The sequence below is a fragment of the Paramisgurnus dabryanus genome, unplaced genomic scaffold (assembly GCF_030506205.2).
Source record: "Paramisgurnus dabryanus unplaced genomic scaffold, PD_genome_1.1 h2tg000184c_1_28971__unclustered, whole genome shotgun sequence".
NCBI lineage: Eukaryota > Metazoa > Chordata > Actinopteri > Cypriniformes > Cobitidae > Paramisgurnus > Paramisgurnus dabryanus.
The window spans coordinates 9,602-28,971 of record NW_027394098.1 but is presented as its reverse complement, the minus strand read 5'-3'; the positions used below and the strand labels follow the sequence as shown (position 1 = coordinate 28,971).

The 19,370-nt window shown below is 36.1% G+C and overlaps 6 non-coding genes across 6 annotated transcripts; all 6 read right to left on the bottom strand.

The window, feature by feature from the left end:
• Nucleotides 1-145: 145 nt before the first annotated feature.
• LOC135765379 (U1 spliceosomal RNA) lies at nt 146-310 on the bottom strand. The gene has a single exon (XR_010540674.1). It is a non-coding gene; the product is annotated as a U1 spliceosomal RNA (small nuclear RNA).
• An 807-nt stretch (nt 311-1,117) lies between these two features.
• LOC135765372 (U2 spliceosomal RNA) lies at nt 1,118-1,308 on the bottom strand. The gene has a single exon (XR_010540667.1). It is a non-coding gene; the product is annotated as a U2 spliceosomal RNA (small nuclear RNA).
• Nucleotides 1,309-7,971: 6,663 nt separating this feature from the next.
• LOC135765378 (U1 spliceosomal RNA) lies at nt 7,972-8,136 on the bottom strand. Its single transcript, XR_010540673.1, has one exon. It is a non-coding gene; the product is annotated as a U1 spliceosomal RNA (small nuclear RNA).
• An 807-nt stretch (nt 8,137-8,943) lies between these two features.
• Nucleotides 8,944-9,134, bottom strand: LOC135765371 (U2 spliceosomal RNA). Its single transcript, XR_010540666.1, has one exon. It is a non-coding gene; the product is annotated as a U2 spliceosomal RNA (small nuclear RNA).
• A 6,661-nt stretch (nt 9,135-15,795) lies between these two features.
• On the bottom strand, nt 15,796-15,960 carry LOC135764047 (U1 spliceosomal RNA). The gene has a single exon (XR_010539609.1). It is a non-coding gene; the product is annotated as a U1 spliceosomal RNA (small nuclear RNA).
• Nucleotides 15,961-16,767: 807 nt separating this feature from the next.
• Nucleotides 16,768-16,958, bottom strand: LOC135764049 (U2 spliceosomal RNA). The gene has a single exon (XR_010539611.1). It is a non-coding gene; the product is annotated as a U2 spliceosomal RNA (small nuclear RNA).
• Nucleotides 16,959-19,370: the final 2,412 nt, after the last annotated feature.

The following is a 19,370-nucleotide window of genomic DNA, read 5'->3' as shown; positions in this document are numbered from 1 at the left end:
CCTAGACACATATTCGCTGTCTATTAGAAATTATGTAGTCGTTGAATAGCCGCTTTTTTGATGACTAATGTATTCTTGGGCCGTGGTTAGACGTCTCTTGGATTTTACGTAAAACGACAAAAGAATCTATTTTTAACACATAGGTCAGGGGAGAGCGCGAACGCAGTCCCCCACTATCAGAAATTTTGCAGTCGAGATTCCCACATTTGGGGAATTCGCAAAGGGTCAGCACAACCGGAGTGCAATGGCTGAGCCTCGCCCTGGGTGAACCACCTTCATGATCATGGTGTCTCCCCTGCCAGGTAAGTATGAGCGACACCCTTTGAGGCCAGACGGCCGCATCTTCCTGTGACCGATCACATCAACGGCGCCCCCGAAGGCCGTCCGACTAACATTTCATTACTGTGTGTGACCAGGTGGAAAGCGCACGAAGCCACGTCTGAGACCAAACATTCTTCGAGATCTACCCTATTTTTATTCCGTTTCCAGCCCGGTTGAACCGTGTAGAGTGAAATATGTGAAACAATTTCAATCAAATGGATTTAAATTGCGCATTCAAATATATGGTTTCGTTATTACAAAGTAACTTTACGTGGAATAGAAACAAAGAAATGTACAGAGCAATCAAGAAACAACGAAAGCATAGCAATTTTAGAACGTGGATAAATAAAAACACAGGGCTCAATGACTTACCCGTTGTCGTTGTGAGTTAAACAAGTACAGCTATGCTTCCAGGTCTGTCGACGTTGCTGTGGATTTTCGACAGCTGTAGTTGCTGTGGATTTTCGACAGCTGTAGTATGAAGGGTAGTGAAAAAAGTTTTCAGGTGTTTTTAACATTCCAATCGGCCTCTTTCGCTTTTGTTGCACCTTCAGCTGTGTCGAGGATGTTTAATTCGTCCTCGGATCACCACCACAAACTTGTAAAGAAAATAATTAAATACATTACAAAAACATTTCTTTATCAGCGTGTTCATTTCCACGCAAGCTTTTCGTTAAACCAATAAAGCCAACGAAAACACAGCAATTTTAAAACACACGTATTAGAAAAAACACCGTCATTCACGCACAGAAGAAGCAAATTCTTTTTTTGTATTTGACTTATTTGTCCCCGAGAAGGGGAGCGCACCATTCATGGAAACACTGCAATACCATGTTGATGCATGGAGTGGAAGGAGCAAGCTCCGCTTCCATTTCCGAAGGTCAAAAATCCATTTAACATATAGTCTCCGGATAGGAGACGTATCAGACATTAAACTGATAAGAACAGATACTACACTTGATCTTAGCCAAAAGGCCGAGAAGCGATACCGGAATAGACGCAGCCAAAGGGGGAGCCGGCGAAGGCGCTGGCTTTTGGGGTGGAGGCTAGCGGGCATTTAACTCTATACGTTACAGAGGTAGAACGTTGAGCTAGCAGATCAGAAGTTCATGTTTTCTAAACCCATGCAGAAAACACACACAAACTGTTGGGAAAAAGCAGTCATCGCTTAACCAAACAGAAACATGAAGTAAAGCTTCAGTTAATTTGCTTGCAGCTTGCAGATCCAATACGTCGATCGTAAAGGTAATGCCGGTAGATCGCACATACCTTAACTGTGTATGCTGCTCCACGCCTCCACGAGCTTCGGGAAACAGAGCGCAAAATTGTCATTATGGTCTTGGATTAACTGTGAAACATGCTTTGCCTTTCTTCTCAAATGTGTTTTCATAAATCTTACGCTGTCCGCTGCAGCTCAGTCGTCTAACTTCTGAAATTTACCAGGATGCGCATTTTTTCCTTGATGCAGGAACTGATCCACGCTCATGAGAGAGAGAGAGAGAGAGAGAGAGAGAGAGAGAGAGAGAGAGAATTTAGAATTTTCAAAAAACCTTTATTATAAATTAAAACATTTTCATAACCTCAAATCAGAAAAAACAAAGGGGAAATATATATATATATATATATATATATATATATATATATAGTAACGGAAATAACAAAAAATAAGCCAACATAGGAGCAAAGACCAAATCATCTTCAATAACCAGACACAGAGCTCCTCCATAATACCAAATCAATTCAAAAGAAAGAAGATCATTCATTGCTTTTAAGTATCTAAAACCAATAAGGATTCTAGATTTAACTTATTTTAAAAACTGCTAATATATCATGGCTTCCAGGTCTGTCAACGTTGCTGTGGTTTTTCGACAGCTGTAATATGAAGGGTAGAGTGAAAAAAAAATGTTTAAGTGTTTTGAACATCCCAATCTGTTCGTTTACTTAGTATTTTATTCATGTTTTCGAGTTAAAAAATAATTCTTAAATCAAGATACATTTACTTAATAAGCAAAGTGGCTTAGAATTTAAGTCTTGTTTACTGAAATAAATTCTAAAATGTAATAGGTTAAGGCTTAAAACAAGTAAAAATATCTGCCAGTGGGGTAAGAAAAATAAACCTAAATTGAGTTTATTATTGAATTAAGTTGAAACTAGAATTAAGTTTATTTTTCTTACCCCGCTGGCAGATATTTTTTACTTGTTTTAAATATAAACCTGTTGATTTTTATAATTTATTTCAATTATTACAAAGTATACGATCTGATTTTTTAATCGCGGTGTTTGTTTTATTCCTCGTTTCTTTTCCGTGCATTTGCTTTATTTATTTATTTTTGCTTGTTGCATTTAAATGCACGTTTGATTTGTTGCCACATTATTCTGTGTTAATGTATTTTTTAACATGTTTATAAACAAAAAGTGCGTTATTATAATTAATTATATGGCTGTGAATTCCCAGCAAACACAAAACGCTTTTATAACAATTTTCTATTACAATACATAATATCTTAAGCCACTTTGCTTACCAAGTAAATGTATCTCCATTTAAGAATTGTCAGATATTCACAAGAAAACAAGACAAAAACAGTAAGTAAGATATTCATTTACTTTTTTCTTTCAAACATGAATTTACAGACGGCTGAAAATTTTAAATAAAATAACTAGACATACCTATCTGGGTCTGCTCCCGTTTGCTGTGATGACGGGGACTTAGTCCAAAGCACATTTTGAGGAATACTTACACATTTTACTTCTTATTTCTTTGGAATTAATTATTATTTATTTTCAATTACAAAGTATGCGATCTGATTTTTTTTAATCGCGGTGTTTGTTTTATTCCTCGTTTCTTTAGCTCACACAACATTCTACCAAAAAACAGCAGATCATTTTCTACTAGATAACTCCATACACTATGGATTAAAAATGTCCCGACTGCGAACCTGATAAAACCCAGGTAAAAAGCAAATACAAATAAACCATTTTGATTTAGCAAAAGTTTACAAATAAATGCACTCCCTGCACACAACAAGCACGTCTAGTTACCATTCATTTTTTGCGTGATTTAAGTTTCGTCGCATACATTTTGGAAGGCACACGATAAAAACAAAATAAGGCTTTTAATGTATGCAGACTTCATTCTCCGTTGAGGGCTTATCAATCATAATAAACGCTGTTAACTCTTCTCATTGAATGGTCTAAATCCAATGCTGGTAAAGAAATCAAATGTGCATTTCAACGCAACAAGCAAGCCGTAAAGCAATGGATGCAGGCAAACAAACGAGGAATAGCACATACACCACGATTAGATCATCGGGTCTCATACTTTGGAATTAATAAGAAATAATTATTCAGTCTAAAGAAATAAGAAGTAAAATGTCTAAGTATTTCTCCAAATGTGCAGACTCATTACAATAAACGGGAGCAGACACGAATTATGTATGTCTCGTTATTTTATTTAAAATTGACAGCTGTCTAACATATGATATATTTTGATAAGACGAAATGCTAAAAAAATAATATAACACCAATCGACAATATATGTTATTGTTATTTTTACAAGTAAATTCATGTGTAGGAGAAAACAAAGCAGCTGTCAGTCCATACTATATTGAGTGGCCATCGTAGTGGTGCAACCTGAACGATGTCTTCCTTACTTCCGGTCAAAGGCGCCATTTTGTGAAATAGGCATATAGGTGACGCTGGAGCACGCGGCCATTGTCTCTGTTCAACAAAACAAGTGTATATATACACATACGCATATTTTTCCTCAATCAATCACCGAATACAAGGTGCAATTCGATGCCAACTGGCCCTTCTCTCTGGTTTCATGTTTGTAAGGAAAATTAAGGGGGAAATTACGATAGCATTTCAGCCAAACATTCATTCGTGCCACGCTGCTTTTCTTTGAACGAAAAAAAAAACCCTCTGCTCCCCCTACACAATTTCTTCTCCTGTTATTTTATGCTTAAAACAAGCAAATAAATCTGCCTACAGGGTAAGAAAAAATTCGTTAACTTTTCCCATAAACACTTAATTCAAGAAAAATTGTCCCACCCCACTGGCCATTTTTTATCCACAATACACATTCGATGTCTGCACGCACCATTGTCTTTGTTCAACGCAAACAATTCTGTTGCGTTTTTCTTTGAACGAAGTGCTCCGCCTAGATAATTTGACCCATATTCACATGGGTTTGTTTCTCGTTTTTTCTTTGAGAACAATCTATATAGCGCTTTCCACAATCGTTTTGGTGTTAGCTTTACGTAAAATAGAAACACAGAAAAGTACTGAGCGATGGAGAAACCACGAAGCGGAACATATTATGACCACGGATTGGCAAACAAACTGGCAACCACGCACAAAAGAAGCAAACTCTGGTTTTAAACTCACCTTATTTGTCCCCGGAAAGCGCCAGAGTCGATGCACGGAGTGGACGGAGCAAGCCTCGCTTCCATAGCCGAAGGTCAAAAATCCATTCAAACGTGTAGTCCCCGGTGTCCACTCGATTTTACCCAAAAAGCCGAGGAGCGATACCGCAATGGCATCCGGAGAAGGCGCTGGCTGTCGGGATGGAGGTTAGCGGGTCAGAGATCCGGCACTGAAGGTCTGCGTTCATTACTCACCGTGTGCATTTCACTCTATACTTGTAAAAAAACCATACAAATACATACAGAAACAGTTATCACTCATACAAAAAGAAACACGAAGGTAAAGCTTCAGTTAATTTGCTCGCTGAATGCTTTTTGCATGCACATACAAAACTGAACAAAACTGATATACTGAACAAAATAGGCCCCAAAATTGAGGAACACCAGTTGTTTAGTTAAACTGATTGAATAGCACTTTGCTTTCTATTTGTTAAATATGAAATGAGAGAATAAATTACAAATTACATTTCAATGCCTGCAGCGTGTTCATGTCCACACCACAAATAAAACCGTGTGACCCTTTTTTTTGGTTTAAAGATTGAAAGTTTCGAACCTACGCAACACTCTAAAGACAAATGCTCCTAAATAGTACCAAATAAGGGTTCTTCAGCTTGTAACCATAGCAGAACCCGTTTTTTTGGTACTATATAGAACCTTTTTATACGGTTCTATAAAGAATCTTGCCTTGAAAAATGCTCACCTCAGTGGTGCTATAAAGAACGATTAATTTATCAGCTGTCAGGAGTGACATTTTTGTTATTTATCCACTTTCTAATGTATAGCACTTGATAAGGATTAACAGTTTAAAAACAGAAATGCAAGACATCAGAAAATACATTTATTTTTTACTTTCATAACATGAGAGGTGTCATACAATAACAAATATGTGCTTTAAAATCACATTCCTAAGTTAAAAATATACATAAAAATAGATATATGGATCATTACACAAATCACTACTCAAAGGAAATATGTTAAATAACTGCTTCAATATTAATTAACAATAACGTTTGGCCAAGGCAGTCCTTGTAAATAGACATATAAATAGACAAATAAAATCATGACATATATGCCATAGAGCCTGAGATAGAGAAAAATAATAAGGAATTCTGCTTTTACTACCATCTCAGAAATATTGCCAGAATTGGAGGTTTTGTCTCAAGACAGGACTTAGAGAAACTTGTTCATGCTTTCATCACCAGCAGGGCCGATTATTGCAATGGACAATGGATTAAAAAAGTACTGTTACTTGTTTAAAAACCACTTCATGGCTACAGGCCGAAATACATGACAGATATGCTAATCGAATATGAAACCGATTACTCGGAGCAATAGGATCAGGTCATTTAGAAAAAACAGGGGTTCACTCAAAACAAGGTGCATCAGCATTTAGTTATTATCAGCTTTCAGAAGAGATCAGATGTGCTTCAACAGTAGACACTTTTAAATCTAGATTAAAAACACATCAGTTTAACTTTGCATTTACTGAATGATTTAAAACAGTACGAATAAAACAGTACAAAAGAATAAAACAGTATGAACCTTACCTGTTATAAAGGGAATGAAGCTTACGGTATGGTGCTTACCTGCAGAAATAAATAAAGTACAATAAGAACACACAGAACTTCAATTTTCAAAATTATTTTAACAATAAATGATGATTATTTTACTGGTTTACCTGTTTGCGATTACCACAGAATCCCGTCACCTGGCTGCGGTCTTCATTTGGTGAACGGTTCTTCACTCATAATTGACCTATACAAGAAATAGAGAAGAATAATAAGCAATTCTGCTTTTACATGTAGATGTGTGCCCCAAGAACACAGACACACCGGCTCCAAAAAGTTTAAAAAGTACACATTTCTGTTATTTTAATGTGGCAAATGTGTCAGCTTTAAAAGAAGCATACATTACCTTTTAAAGAGGATGCGCACTGCGTGAAATACCTTTACTCCCAGCATAAGCAAGCAATTTTCAAAATGCTTTTAAAAGTAATGGTGATTATCTTACTTGTTTAACTGTTTGTGATTACCATGGAATCATGTCACCATCATTTTTAAGCTTGTAAAGCAAATAATGAAACATTGACTTAGTAGGAAAAAATATTTTGGAAGTATCGTGATAAATGATGAAGAAATATTTTTTTTATTCCTACTATGGAAGTCAATGGTGACTATCTGCTGTGGGTTTACCATCATTCCTCAAAATACCTTCTTTTGTGTTACTCAGAAAAAAACTAATCCTCGTGTTGTTGTAAGCCTGTATGCATGAGTAAATGATGACAGAATTATCATCATAAATTGAAATATCCCTTTAAACTGTATTTCCCCCTCTTAAACCTAAACTTATTTTCTTACGGCAAGTCATTTAGGTAATCAAGAAAATACTTTACCCGTTGTCTTTGTGAGTTAAACAAATACAGCTACGCTTCCAGGTCTGTCGACGTTGCTGTGGTTTTTCGACAGCTGTATTATGAAGGGTAGCGAATGAATGAATACATTGCAAAAAATCATTTCTTACTTGTTATTTCGAACTGTTTTCACTGTACAAATATCTAGAAAGTCTTAAAATAAGATGCATTTTTTGATGAGCAAAATGCCCTAAGAAAATAAGCCTAGCCTTTAGGGAGAAAAAAACTCAAAATTTAAGCGAATTTGGGCTTAAAACAAGCAAATAAATCTGCCAAAGGGGTAAGAAACAAATCTAGATATAAACACTTAATTCAAGAAAAATTGTCGTAGCCCATTGGCAGATTTGTTGGCTTGTTTAATGTACATGCATGTACAATATTTCAATTTGTCTTGTATTTATTAGCATTTTGTATTGCCCAACGCTGTCTATGTTGTTTAACTGTTGTCATTTTCTTATAAAAGCCTTTATAATTTATTAGTTTGGATGATTGCCATTCCCGAGAACCTCTTATATTGGAAATAAAAGAATCATCTAAGCATTATTTTGTTGACTGTCTCTTAGACATGTAGCCGTTTGATTGTGGTTCTATTTAATGGCTAGTCTATTCTTTTGGAATGGTCAAACGTCTATTAGATTTTCACTGACAGCCCAAATTAAGCCTTGTTTTAGCCTAGACACATATTCGCTGTCTATTAGAAATTATGTAGTCGTTGAATAGCCGCTTTTTTGATGACTAATGTATTCTTGGGCCGTGGTTAGACGTCTCTTGGATTTTACGTAAAACGACAAAAGAATCTATTTTTAACACATAGGTCAGGGGAGAGCGCGAACGCAGTCCCCCACTATCAGAAATTTTGCAGTCGAGATTCCCACATTTGGGGAATTCGCAAAGGGTCAGCACAACCGGAGTGCAATGGCTGAGCCTCGCCCTGGGTGAACCACCTTCATGATCATGGTGTCTCCCCTGCCAGGTAAGTATGAGCGACACCCTTTGAGGCCAGACGGCCGCATCTTCCTGTGACCGATCACATCAACGGCGCCCCCGAAGGCCGTCCGACTAACATTTCATTACTGTGTGTGACCAGGTGGAAAGCGCACGAAGCCACGTCTGAGACCAAACATTCTTCGAGATCTACCCTATTTTTATTCCGTTTCCAGCCCGGTTGAACCGTGTAGAGTGAAATATGTGAAACAATTTCAATCAAATGGATTTAAATTGCGCATTCAAATATATGGTTTCGTTATTACAAAGTAACTTTACGTGGAATAGAAACAAAGAAATGTACAGAGCAATCAAGAAACAACGAAAGCATAGCAATTTTAGAACGTGGATAAATAAAAACACAGGGCTCAATGACTTACCCGTTGTCGTTGTGAGTTAAACAAGTACAGCTATGCTTCCAGGTCTGTCGACGTTGCTGTGGATTTTCGACAGCTGTAGTTGCTGTGGATTTTCGACAGCTGTAGTATGAAGGGTAGTGAAAAAAGTTTTCAGGTGTTTTTAACATTCCAATCGGCCTCTTTCGCTTTTGTTGCACCTTCAGCTGTGTCGAGGATGTTTAATTCGTCCTCGGATCACCACCACAAACTTGTAAAGAAAATAATTAAATACATTACAAAAACATTTCTTTATCAGCGTGTTCATTTCCACGCAAGCTTTTCGTTAAACCAATAAAGCCAACGAAAACACAGCAATTTTAAAACACACGTATTAGAAAAAACACCGTCATTCACGCACAAAAGAAGCAAATTCTTTTTTTGTATTTGACTTATTTGTCCCCGAGAAGGGGAGCGCACCATTCATGGAAACACTGCAATACCATGTTGATGCATGGAGTGGAAGGAGCAAGCTCCGCTTCCATTTCCGAAGGTCAAAAATCCATTTAACATATAGTCTCCGGATAGGAGACGTATCAGACATTAAACTGATAAGAACAGATACTACACTTGATCTTAGCCAAAAGGCCGAGAAGCGATACCGGAATAGACGCAGCCAAAGGGGGAGCCGGCGAAGGCGCTGGCTTTTGGGGTGGAGGCTAGCGGGCATTTAACTCTATACGTTACAGAGGTAGAACGTTGAGCTAGCAGATCAGAAGTTCATGTTTTCTAAACCCATGCAGAAAACACACACAAACTGTTGGGAAAAAGCAGTCATCGCTTAACCAAACAGAAACATGAAGTAAAGCTTCAGTTAATTTGCTTGCAGCTTGCAGATCCAATACGTCGATCGTAAAGGTAATGCCGGTAGATCGCACATACCTTAACTGTGTATGCTGCTCCACGCCTCCACGAGCTTCGGGAAACAGAGCGCAAAATTGTCATTATGGTCTTGGATTAACTGTGAAACATGCTTTGCCTTTCTTCTCAAATGTGTTTTCATAAATCTTACGCTGTCCGCTGCAGCTCAGTCGTCTAACTTCTGAACTTTACCAGGATGCGCATTTTTTCCTTGATGCAGGAACTGATCCACGCTCATGAGAGAGAGAGAGAGAGAGAGAGAGAGAGAGAGAGAGAGAGAGAGAATTTAGAATTTTCAAAAAACCTTTATTACAAATTAAAACATTTTCATAACCTCAAATCAGAAAAAACAAAGGGGAAATATATATATATATATATATATATATATATATATATATATATATATATATAGTAACGGAAATAACAAAAAATAAGCCAACATAGGAGCAAAGACCAAATCATCTTCAATAACCAGACACAGAGCTCCTCCATAATACCAAATCAATTCAAAAGAAAGAAGATCATTCATTGCTTTTAAGTATCTAAAACCAATAAGGATTCTAGATTTAACTTATTTTAAAAACTGCTAATATATCATGGCTTCCAGGTCTGTCAACGTTGCTGTGGTTTTTCGACAGCTGTAATATGAAGGGTAGAGTGAAAAAAAAATGTTTAAGTGTTTTGAACATCCCAATCTGTTCGTTTACTTAGTATTTTATTCATGTTTTCGAGTTAAAAAATAATTCTTAAATCAAGATACATTTACTTAATAAGCAAAGTGGCTTAGAATTTAAGTCTTGTTTACTGAAATAAATTCTAAAATGTAATAGGTTAAGGCTTAAAACAAGTAAAAATATCTGCCAGTGGGGTAAGAAAAATAAACCTAAATTGAGTTTATTATTGAATTAAGTTGAAACTAGAATTAAGTTTATTTTTCTTACCCCGCTGGCAGATATTTTTTACTTGTTTTAAATATAAACCTGTTGATTTTTATAATTTATTTCAATTATTACAAAGTATACGATCTGATTTTTTAATCGCGGTGTTTGTTTTATTCCTCGTTTCTTTTCCGTGCATTTGCTTTATTTATTTATTTTTGCTTGTTGCATTTAAATGCACGTTTGATTTGTTGCCACATTATTCTGTGTTAATGTATTTTTTAACATGTTTATAAACAAAAAGTGCGTTATTATAATTAATTATATGGCTGTGAATTCCCAGCAAACACAAAACGCTTTTATAACAATTTTCTATTACAATACATAATATCTTAAGCCACTTTGCTTACCAAGTAAATGTATCTCCATTTAAGAATTGTCAGATATTCACAAGAAAACAAGACAAAAACAGTAAGTAAGATATTCATTTACTTTTTTCTTTCAAACATGAATTTACAGACGGCTGAAAATTTTAAATAAAATAACTAGACATACCTATCTGGGTCTGCTCCCGTTTGCTGTGATGACGGGGACTTAGTCCAAAGCACATTTTGAGGAATACTTACACATTTTACTTCTTATTTCTTTGGAATTAATTATTATTTATTTTCAATTACAAAGTATGCGATCTGATTTTTTTTAATCGCGGTGTTTGTTTTATTCCTCGTTTCTTTAGCTGACACAACATTCTACCAAAAAACAGCAGATCATTTTCTACTAGATAACTCCATACACTATGGATTAAAAATGTCCCGACTGCGAACCTGATAAAACCCAGGTAAAAAGCAAATACAAATAAACCATTTTGATTTAGCAAAAGTTTACAAATAAATGCACTCCCTGCACACAACAAGCACGTCTAGTTACCATTCATTTTTTGCGTGATTTAAGTTTCGTCGCATACATTTTGGAAGGCACACGATAAAAACAAAATAAGGCTTTTAATGTATGCAGACTTCATTCTCCGTTGAGGGCTTATCAATCATAATAAACGCTGTTAACTCTTCTCATTGAATGGTCTAAATCCAATGCTGGTAAAGAAATCAAATGTGCATTTCAACGCAACAAGCAAGCCGTAAAGCAATGGATGCAGGCAAACAAACGAGGAATAGCACATACACCACGATTAGATCATCGGGTCTCATACTTTGGAATTAATAAGAAATAATTATTCAGTCTAAAGAAATAAGAAGTAAAATGTCTAAGTATTTCTCCAAATGTGCAGACTCATTACAATAAACGGGAGCAGACACGAATTATGTATGTCTCGTTATTTTATTTAAAATTGACAGCTGTCTAACATATGATATATTTTGATAAGACGAAATGCTAAAAAAATAATATAACACCAATCGACAATATATGTTATTGTTATTTTTACAAGTAAATTCATGTGTAGGAGAAAACAAAGCAGCTGTCAGTCCATACTATATTGAGTGGCCATCGTAGTGGTGCAACCTGAACGATGTCTTCCTTACTTCCGGTCAAAGGCGCCATTTTGTGAAATAGGCATATAGGTGACGCTGGAGCACGCGGCCATTGTCTCTGTTCAACAAAACATACGCATATTTTTCCTCAATCAATCACCGAATACAAGGTGCAATTCGATGCCAACTGGCCCTTCTCTCTGGTTTCATGTTTGTAAGGAAAATTAAGGGGGAAATTACGATAGCATTTCAGCCAAACATTCATTCGTGCCACGCTGCTTTTCTTTGAACGAAAAAAAAAACCCTCTGCTCCCCCTACACAATTTCTTCTCCTGTTATTTTATGCTTAAAACAAGCAAATAAATCTGCCTACAGGGTAAGAAAAAATTCGTTAACTTTTCCCATAAACACTTAATTCAAGAAAAATTGTCCCACCCCACTGGCCATTTTTTATCCACAATACACATTCGATGTCTGCACGCACCATTGTCTTTGTTCAACACAAACAATTCTGTTGCGTTTTTCTTTGAACGAAGTGCTCCGCCTAGATAATTTGACCCATATTCACATGGGTTTGTTTCTCGTTTTTTCTTTGAGAACAATCTATATAGCGCTTTCCACAATCGTTTTGGTGTTAGCTTTACGTAAAATAGAAACACAGAAAAGTACTGAGCGATGGAGAAACCACGAAGCGGAACATATTATGACCACGGATTGGCAAACAAACTGGCAACCACGCACAAAAGAAGCAAACTCTGGTTTTAAACTCACCTTATTTGTCCCCGGAAAGCGCCAGAGTCGATGCACGGAGTGGACGGAGCAAGCCTCGCTTCCATAGCCGAAGGTCAAAAATCCATTCAAACGTGTAGTCCCCGGTGTCCACTCGATTTTACCCAAAAAGCCGAGGAGCGATACCGCAATGGCATCCGGAGAAGGCGCTGGCTGTCGGGATGGAGGTTAGCGGGTCAGAGATCCGGCACTGAAGGTCTGCGTTCATTACTCACCGTGTGCATTTCACTCTATACTTGTAAAAAAACCATACAAATACATACAGAAACAGTTATCACTCATACAAAAAGAAACACGAAGGTAAAGCTTCAGTTAATTTGCTCGCTGAATGCTTTTTGCATGCACATACAAAACTGAACAAAACTGATATACTGAACAAAATAGGCCCCAAAATTGAGGAACACCAGTTGTTTAGTTAAACTGATTGAATAGCACTTTGCTTTCTATTTGTTAAATATGAAATGAGAGAATAAATTACAAATTACATTTCAATGCCTGCAGCGTGTTCATGTCCACACCACAAATAAAACCGTGTGACCCTTTTTTTTGGTTTAAAGATTGAAAGTTTCGAACCTACGCAACACTCTAAAGACAAATGCTCCTAAATAGTACCAAATAAGGGTTCTTCAGCTTGTAACCATAGCAGAACCCGTTTTTTTGGTACTATATAGAACCTTTTTATACGGTTCTATAAAGAATCTTGCCTTGAAAAATGCTCACCTCAGTGGTGCTATAAAGAACGATTAATTTATCAGCTGTCAGGAGTGACATTTTTGTTATTTATCCACTTTCTAATGTATAGCACTTGATAAGGATTAACAGTTTAAAAACAGAAATGCAAGACATCAGAAAATACATTTATTTTTTACTTTCATAACATGAGAGGTGTCATACAATAACAAATATGTGCTTTAAAATCACATTCCTAAGTTAAAAATATACATAAAAATAGATATATGGATCATTACACAAATCACTACTCAAAGGAAATATGTTAAATAACTGCTTCAATATTAATTAACAATAACGTTTGGCCAAGGCAGTCCTTGTAAATAGACATATAAATAGACAAATAAAATCATGACATATATGCCATAGAGCCTGAGATAGAGAAAAATAATAAGGAATTCTGCTTTTACTACCATCTCAGAAATATTGCCAGAATTGGAGGTTTTGTCTCAAGACAGGACTTAGAGAAACTTGTTCATGCTTTCATCACCAGCAGGGCCGATTATTGCAATGGACAATGGATTAAAAAAGTACTGTTACTTGTTTAAAAACCACTTCATGGCTACAGGCCGAAATACATGACAGATATGCTAATCGAATATGAAACCGATTACTCGGAGCAATAGGATCAGGTCATTTAGAAAAAACAGGGGTTCACTCAAAACAAGGTGCATCAGCATTTAGTTATTATCAGCTTTCAGAAGAGATCAGATGTGCTTCAACAGTAGACACTTTTAAATCTAGATTAAAAACACATCAGTTTAACTTTGCATTTACTGAATGATTTAAAACAGTACGAATAAAACAGTACAAAAGAATAAAACAGTATGAACCTTACCTGTTATAAAGGGAATGAAGCTTACGGTATGGTGCTTACCTGCAGAAATAAATAAAGTACAATAAGAACACACAGAACTTCAATTTTCAAAATTATTTTAACAATAAATGATGATTATTTTACTGGTTTACCTGTTTGCGATTACCACAGAATCCCGTCACCTGGCTGCGGTCTTCATTTGGTGAACGGTTCTTCACTCATAATTGACCTATACAAGAAATAGAGAAGAATAATAAGCAATTCTGCTTTTACATGTAGATGTGTGCCCCAAGAACACAGACACACCGGCTCCAAAAAGTTTAAAAAGTACACATTTCTGTTATTTTAATGTGGCAAATGTGTCAGCTTTAAAAGAAGCATACATTACCTTTTAAAGAGGATGCGCACTGCGTGAAATACCTTTACTCCCAGCATAAGCAAGCAATTTTCAAAATGCTTTTAAAAGTAATGGTGATTATCTTACTTGTTTAACTGTTTGTGATTACCATGGAATCATGTCACCATCATTTTTAAGCTTGTAAAGCAAATAATGAAACATTGACTTAGTAGGAAAAAATATTTTGGAAGTATCGTGATAAATGATGAAGAAATATTTTTTTTATTCCTACTATGGAAGTCAATGGTGACTATCTGCTGTGGGTTTACCATCATTCCTCAAAATACCTTCTTTTGTGTTACTCAGAAAAAAACTAATCCTCGTGTTGTTGTAAGCCTGTATGCATGAGTAAATGATGACAGAATTATCATCATAAATTGAAATATCCCTTTAAACTGTATTTCCCCCTCTTAAACCTAAACTTATTTTCTTACGGCAAGTCATTTAGGTAATCAAGAAAATACTTTACCCGTTGTCTTTGTGAGTTAAACAAATACAGCTACGCTTCCAGGTCTGTCGACGTTGCTGTGGTTTTTCGACAGCTGTATTATGAAGGGTAGCGAATGAATGAATACATTGCAAAAAATCATTTCTTACTTTTTATTTCGAACTGTTTTCACTGTACAAATATCTAGAAAGTCTTAAAATAAGATGCATTTTTTGATGAGCAAAATGCCCTAAGAAAATAAGCCTAGCCTTTAGGGAGAAAAAAACTCAAAATTTAAGCGAATTTGGGCTTAAAACAAGCAAATAAATCTGCCAAAGGGGTAAGAAACAAATCTAGATATAAACACTTAATTCAAGAAAAATTGTCGTAGCCCATTGGCAGATTTGTTGGCTTGTTTAATGTACATGCATGTACAATATTTCAATTTGTCTTGTATTTATTAGCATTTTGTATTGCCCAACGCTGTCTATGTTGTTTAACTGTTGTCATTTTCTTATAAAAGCCTTTATAATTTATTAGTTTGGATGATTGCCATTCCCGAGAACCTCTTATATTGGAAATAAAAGAATCATCTAAGCATTATTTTGTTGACTGTCTCTTAGACATGTAGCCGTTTGATTGTGGTTCTATTTAATGGCTAGTCTATTCTTTTGGAATGGTCAAACGTCTATTAGATTTTCACTGACAGCCCAAATTAAGCCTTGTTTTAGCCTAGACACATATTCGCTGTCTATTAGAAATTATGTAGTCGTTGAATAGCCGCTTTTTTGATGACTAATGTATTCTTGGGCCGTGGTTAGACGTCTCTTGGATTTTACGTAAAACGACAAAAGAATCTATTTTTAACACATAGGTCAGGGGAGAGCGCGAACGCAGTCCCCCACTATCAGAAATTTTGCAGTCGAGATTCCCACATTTGGGGAATTCGCAAAGGGTCAGCACAACCGGAGTGCAATGGCTGAGCCTCGCCCTGGGTGAACCACCTTCATGATCATGGTGTCTCCCCTGCCAGGTAAGTATGAGCGACACCCTTTGAGGCCAGACGGCCGCATCTTCCTGTGACCGATCACATCAACGGCGCCCCCGAAGGCCGTCCGACTAACATTTCATTACTGTGTGTGACCAGGTGGAAAGCGCACGAAGCCACGTCTGAGACCAAACATTCTTCGAGATCTACCCTATTTTTATTCCGTTTCCAGCCCGGTTGAACCGTGTAGAGTGAAATATGTGAAACAATTTAAATCAAATGGATTTAAATTGCGCATTCAAATATATGGTTTCGTTATTACAAAGTAACTTTACGTGGAATAGAAACAAAGAAATGTACAGAGCAATCAAGAAACAACGAAAGCATAGCAATTTTAGAACGTGGATAAATAAAAACACAGGGCTCAATGACTTACCCGTTGTCGTTGTGAGTTAAACAAGTACAGCTATGCTTCCAGGTCTGTCGACGTTGCTGTGGATTTTCGACAGCTGTAGTTGCTGTGGATTTTCGACAGCTGTAGTATGAAGGGTAGTGAAAAAAGTTTTCAGGTGTTTTTAACATTCCAATCGGCCTCTTTCGCTTTTGTTGCACCTTCAGCTGTGTCGAGGATGTTTAATTCGTCCTCGGATCACCACCACAAACTTGTAAAGAAAATAATTAAATACATTACAAAAACATTTCTTTATCAGCGTGTTCATTTCCACGCAAGCTTTTCGTTAAACCAATAAAGCCAACGAAAACACAGCAATTTTAAAACACACGTATTAGAAAAAACACCGTCATTCACGCACAAAAGAAGCAAATTCTTTTTTTGTATTTGACTTATTTGTCCCCGAGAAGGGGAGCGCACCATTCATGGAAACACTGCAATACCATGTTGATGCATGGAGTGGAAGGAGCAAGCTCCGCTTCCATTTCCGAAGGTCAAAAATCCATTTAACATATAGTCTCCGGATAGGAGACGTATCAGACATTAAACTGATAAGAACAGATACTACACTTGATCTTAGCCAAAAGGCCGAGAAGCGATACCGGAATAGACGCAGCCAAAGGGGGAGCCGGCGAAGGCGCTGGCTTTTGGGGTGGAGGCTAGCGGGCATTTAACTCTATACGTTACAGAGGTAGAACGTTGAGCTAGCAGATCAGAAGTTCATGTTTTCTAAACCCATGCAGAAAACACACACAAACTGTTGGGAAAAAGCAGTCATCGCTTAACCAAACAGAAACATGAAGTAAAGCTTCAGTTAATTTGCTTGCAGCTTGCAGATCCAATACGTCGATCGTAAAGGTAATGCCGGTAGATCGCACATACCTTAACTGTGTATGCTGCTCCACGCCTCCACGAGCTTCGGGAAACAGAGCGCAAAATTGTCATTATGGTCTTGGATTAACTGTGAAACATGCTTTGCCTTTCTTCTCAAATGTGTTTTCATAAATCTTACGCTGTCCGCTGCAGCTCAGTCGTCTAACTTCTGAAATTTACCAGGATGCGCATTTTTTCCTTGATGCAGGAACTGATCCACGCTCATGAGAGAGAGAGAGAGAGAGAGAGAGAGAGAGAGAGAGAATTTAGAATTTTCAAAAAACCTTTATTACAAATTAAAACATTTTCATAACCTCAAATCAGAAAAAACAAAGGGGAAAAATATATATATATATATATATATATATATAGTAACGGAAATAACAAAAAATAAGCCAACATAGGAGCAAAGACCAAATCATCTTCAATAACCAGACACAGAGCTCCTCCATAATACCAAATCAATTCAAAAGAAAGAAGATCATTCATTGCTTTTAAGTATCTAAAACCAATAAGGATTCTAGATTTAACTTATTTTAAAAACTGCTAATATATCATGGCTTCCAGGTCTGTCAACGTTGCTGTGGTTTTTCGACAGCTGTAATATGAAGGGTAGAGTGAAAAAAAAATGTTTAAGTGTTTTGAACATCCCAATCTGTTCGTTTACTTAGTATTTTATTCATGTTTTCGAGTTAAAAAATAATTCTTAAATCAAGATACATTTACTTAATAAGCAAAGTGGCTTAGAATTTAAGTCTTGTTTACTGAAATAAATTCTAAAATGTAATAGGTTAAGGCTTAAAACAAGTAAAAATATCTGCCAGTGGGGTAAGAAAAATAAACCTAAATTGAGTTTATTATTGAATTAAGTTGAAACTAGAATTAAGTTTATTTTTCTTACCCCGCTGGCAGATATTTTTTACTTGTTTTAAATATAAACCTGTTGATTTTTATAATTTATTTCAATTATTACAAAGTATACGATCTGATTTTTTAATCGCGGTGTTTGTTTTATTCCTCGTTTCTTTTCCGTGCATTTGCTTTATTTATTTATTTTTGCTTGTTGCATTTAAATGCACGTTTGATTTGTTGCCACATTATTCTGTGTTAATGTATTTTTTAACATGTTTATAAACAAAAAGTGCGTTATTATAATTAATTATATGGCTGTGAATTCCCAGCAAACACAAAACGCTTTTATAACAATTTTCTATTACAATACATAATATCTTAAGCCACTTTGCTTACCAAGTAAATGTATCTCCATTTAAGAATTGTCAGATATTCACAAGAAAACAAGACAAAAACAGTAAGTAAGATATTCATTTACTTTTTTCTTTCAAACATGAATTTACAGACGGCTGAAAATTTTAAATAAAATAACTAGACATACCTATCTGGGTCTGCTCCCGTTTGCTGTGATGACGGGGACTTAGTCCAAAGCACATTTTGAGGAATACTTACACATTTTACTTCTTATTTCTTTGGAATTAATTATTATTTATTTTCAATTACAAAGTATGCGATCTGATTTTTTTTAATCGCGGTGTTTGTTTTATTCCTCGTTTCTTTAGCTCACACAACATTCTACCAAAAAACAGCAGATCATTTTCTACTAGATAACTCCATACACTATGGATTAAAAATGTCCCGACTGCGAACCTGATAAAACCCAGGTAAAAAGCAAATACAAATAAACCATTTTGATTTAGCAAAAGTTTACAAATAAATGCACTCCCTGCACACAACAAGCACGTCTAGTTACCATTCATTTTTTGCGTGATTTAAGTTTCGTCGCATACATTTTGGAAGGCACACGATAAAAACAAAATAAGGCTTTTAATGTATGCAGACTTCATTCTCCGTTGAGGGCTTATCAATCATAATAAACGCTGTTAACTCTTCTCATTGAATGGTCTAAATCCAATGCTGGTAAAGAAATCAAATGTGCATTTCAACGCAACAAGCAAGCCGTAAAGCAATGGATGCAGGCAAACAAACGAGGAATAGCACATACACCACGATTAGATCATCGGGTCTCATACTTTGGAATTAATAAGAAATAATTATTCAGTCTAAAGAAATAAGAAGTAAAATGTCTAAGTATTTCTCCAAATGTGCAGACTCATTACAATAAAC